Below are 4,678 nucleotides of genomic sequence, written 5' to 3'. Positions count from 1 at the left end.
AGCGAAGTCACCGCTGTCCCCTGTAGTCTGGACCATCCATCTTCTCGGTGGGTCTTCGCTGCTCCGCCGCTGTCATTCGGCGAAGCCGCGATGACGTCACCCCCGTGCATGCGCACGGGTGCCTGTCTTTCGGCAAATATCTCCTAAACCGTGTAGGTTTAGGAGATATTTCTTGGACCTACAGGTAAGCCTTAATCTAGGCTTACCTGTAGGTCAAAGTGTGTTGTAAGGGTTTACAACCACTTTAATCCTTTTTGTATACAGTTTTATAATCTATTTTATGTAAATATTTTTTGAACTTTTCTCCTTTTCAAAAACTTATATTTAAAAATGCCTACTGAAAATCAAAATCAAACCTCTCACCCTCTCCCCTCTGAGCCCTTGCTAACTATAATTTTCCTTTCATATCTGGGCCTAAATCGGCAAACCACCTTCTCCATATAATCTCAAACTTCTCTGTACAATCTCGATGTAAAAACCCATTTTTCTCTTTTCCCAGACTTTCCCTCATTTGTATTCTCCACTCCTCCACTGTTGGCGCATGTACTGAAATCCATTTTTGAGCTATTAACTTTACGCGCCTGGAACAATATTGTAATAAAATCACCACTCGAGATCCCGACTTGTTCCATCATATTTAGCAAGCACAAACCTGGATCTAGTGGCAACGCCATTCCTAGTCCGATTACCCCCCCCCCCCCCCCGCCAATATCAATGAAGTTTGGGACATTTTCATAACATATGAATGAGGTTCTCTGGCTCGCCCTTACATCAAGAACAGAGAGGGGAGTCCCTACGTTTTTTTGGGGGTTTTTTTTGTGAGCGGTTTTATTTGTTGGCATCTGTATCTGGATTGTATGTAGAGTTTTTTGTAATGTACTGTATTTTTTTTTGAGTATGTAAAAATCAATAAAAAAAAGTTATTGGTTTAAAAAAAAAAAGAAAACATTTACCCCCTTCCTGCCCAGGTTCATTTTTCAGCGCTGTCACACTTTGAATGACAATTGCGCGGTCATGCAACACTGTACAAATATGGATTTTCTATCATTGTTTTCACATAAATAGCACTTTCTATTGACGGTATTTAATCACCTCTGGGTTTTTTTTGTTTTTTTTTGCTAAACAAACGGAAAAAGCCCCAAATTTTTTTTTAAAAAAGATTTTCATAGTTTGTTAGAAAATTTTGCAAACGGGTTATTTTTCTCCGTTGCAAAAATAGGTGAAAACAAATGTAGTGATAATCTTTTCTTTCACAGTAGCGCAATGAAAGTGATATACATGAACATAAAAATAGGAATATTTCAAAATAAAGTCCATATTCAAAAAAATGGGGGGGGGGGGGGGGGGGGGGTGAGTGTCAGACATTTTTTCACCCCCCCTCCCCCCCCCCCCCCCCCACACATTTTTTTGAATATGGACTTTATTTTGAAATATTCTTATTTTTATGTTCATGTATATCACTTTCATTGTGCTACTGTGAAAGAGTAGATTGTCACTACATTTGTTTTCACCTATTTTGCCATATTATTTTATTTTTAAGTAGAAGCACTTTTATTATATATTTCCTATTAGCACAGTGCTCGATTGATTATTTAAATTTTTCTCTTTTACTGATGTGCGCTGATGAGGCAGAACAGAGGGGCACTGATAGGCTGCACTGATGGGCACCGATGAGATGGCACTGATGGGCACTAATAGGCTGCACTAATGAGGCACCACTGATGGGCACTGATAGGCTGCACTGATGGGCACCAATGAGGTGGCACTGATGGGCACTAATAGGCTGCACCGATGGGCACTGATGAGGCAGCACTGGTGGACATTGATGAGGCGTCACTGTTGAGGAGGCACGGATATTTTGCACTGATAGGTGGCACTGATTGGCACTGGTAGGAGGCACTGGTGGGCACTGGGGAGACTGCACTGATAAGCAGGACACTGATAAGCAATGCCCTTGTTCTGCCAAAATGAGTAGCCTGGCAGAATGTGCAACCCGCGTCCCTTCCTGCGACGTGTAATCAGCTGTATTGCCAAACCACGCAACATGTCATACATGCCTTCAGTGTTCGACATCGGTGGACAGAGTAATTTTCCTGACAAAATGCTTGACTGACTACTGCGCTTGGGGGGGGGGGGGGGGGGGGGGGGCAGAAATCAACTAACGTTTACAAAATTTACGTTGCTAAGAATACCAACCAAACAAAGTAACAGATTGCTAATTTTGTCAGACAACCACCACCTTGTAGATTTCAATATACTATATTTAAGTAGATAAGCTCACTCAATTTCTGAAATAAGTTCGCAAATTCCAAACGGGGTTTGGTGTAGCAAGATGTCCACTGCCCCGTCTTCTTACTGTAGGTGTGGTGAGGTCGAGTGAAAGGTGTACCAAGATGGGCGCAGCAACGTAAATTTCGTAAGTAGTTGATTTCTGCCATGCGCATGCGCAGTAGGCGGTCGAGCATTTTGTCAGGCAAATTCCTCTGTGCGCCAACGTCAGCCACTGAAGCATGTAGGATGTGTTGCGCATGTGCAGTGAGCACAGTTTGGCTGTACAGTTGATTCCACGTCACAGGAAATGACACGGGTTGCACAGCACCAGTGTAGATCAGATGTCCTCAACCTTCTTATGTCTGCCCAACCATTAGTACTCACCCCCACCCCTTATCATTACTTAAATTAACAAGACCAGACTTAAAATGGAGTACAAATGGCCATAGCAGCCTTTTATTACAAAAACAACTTAATAAATTAACATTGTTTTCAAATCAACATCTGAAAACAAAACTAACAGTCCTCGGGCCTGTTGGTCTTTGACGGCAACCTCAAAGTGCGCTATGGACCCTAGATGTATTGAAAAAATACACAAAGGCAAAATCCCAAAACGCAGTGGAGTGTAAAGTGATTAAAGTTAGGAAAAAAAGGAAAAAGAAAACTATGGAAAATTATAACTGCAAAATATCAAATGAATACCCTAGTGGTATTCCGCCGGACTATGGTGATAGTCCGTGGGATTTATGAAACGAACGGACTTGCCCACACACGGAGAAAAGTGCGTTCATTTTGAACGTGGCTCCAGGTAGACGGGACTAGCGAAGGAAATCAATGTCACCGCCTCCATTGGCGAGATTGACACGTCGCTGGCCCCGTCACCTGGTATGGATTTAAAGGGGAACCCCTATGGCGAAAAAACGGTGTGGGGTCCTCCCCCAAGTCCATAGCAGACGCTTATCCGAGCATGCAGCCTGGCCAGTCAAGAAAGGGGGTGGGGACGAGTGAGCGCCCCCCCCCCCTGAGCCTACCAGGCCACGTGCCCTGAACATGGGGATGCTTTGGGAAAGGAGGGCCCTGCGGCCCCCCACCCCAAAGCACCTTTTCCCCATGTTGATGAGGACAAGTGCCTCTTCCCAAAAAACCCTGGCCATTGGTTGTCGGGGTCTGCGGCGGAGGGCTTATCGGAATCTGGAAGCCCCCTTTAATAAGGGGGCCCCCAGATTCCGGCCCCCAACCCTATGTGAATGAGTATGGGGTACGATGTACCCCTACCCATTCACCTGGTGAAAAAAGTGTAAATAAAAAAACACAACACAAGTTTTTAAAACAATTTATTAGACAGCTCCGGTGGCCTTCTTCCGTCTTGATGGGTCTTCTCGCCGGACTCCTCCGCTATCTTCTGCTCTTTTACTAGAGGAGGAGCCCGGCTTTCTTATTCATCATCGCCGCCGCCGTCCGGGGGTCTTCTTCCCACTTTGGGGTCTGCCGCCGCCTTCTCTTCTTCTTCCTTGCGATGTTGACATGATGCTCTCTCTGGCCGCAATGGCGGGGACGCGTTGTGCGGCGACTTATAGGGACAGGGGGCGGGGTCACTGGGTGATGTCACATGGTGACCCGCCCCTTATGATGTCACAGTCCCAGAGGACTCATCATCAATGGTGGCTAATCTTTTTATGGTTTTCAGTGGACTGAAATCCAATCATCAATGGTGGGTAAACTTTTCATGGCTTTCAATGGACTGAATTCCAAACACTAATGGTGGATCAACATTTCCATTAAAGGGGGTGGTGATAGGTGGAACCTCCTGCCAGTCAAGACCTACCTTATTTCATGCTGTGTCAGCAAGCACAGCTTCAAGGCCACCGCAATGTGTATGGGGCTGTCTGGCAGCCATTGCCTGGTTTTGAAAGGCATCTGAGGCGAGTTAACAAACATGCCTTAACCTCCTGTTTTTGCTGCATGACAGCGCCCACATGAAAGGTGCCCTGATCATTTAGGTGCCCTACTCTGCACTCGCACCAGCTCCTGAGCATTCTTGACTAGGGTACAAAAGAAAATTTGACCACCACTCAACCGACCACTTATAATAAATTGACTGGAAACGACACCGACTGGAGTTTAAATGGCTATAGCAGCCTTTTATTAACCAAATACAAATAACATATTAAACATATGAACATATGAACATACAGACAGCATTCAGGAGCCCCAAGGTCCTTGTGACATGCACTACAAGTACCTGTGTAACCATTTTTAGGCCTCCAGCCGCAGAAACATAGACAAACCAACATCGCAGGTACCACCAGCCAGAATAATGGGAGCTGTATCTGAGCTGGGTCTCTACAAATGAACCTTTTTTGCCCCTAATCATAACACATCCATGGACCTCTTGCCCCGCCAGCCA

The sequence above is a fragment of the Lithobates pipiens genome, unplaced genomic scaffold (genome assembly GCF_037356315.1).
Source record: "Lithobates pipiens isolate NorthernLeopardFrog02 unplaced genomic scaffold, aLitPip1_a1.2 Scaffold_23, whole genome shotgun sequence".
NCBI lineage: Eukaryota > Metazoa > Chordata > Amphibia > Anura > Ranidae > Lithobates > Lithobates pipiens.
The sequence above is the reverse complement of the archived record's forward strand: the minus strand, read 5'-3'. Positions refer to the sequence as shown.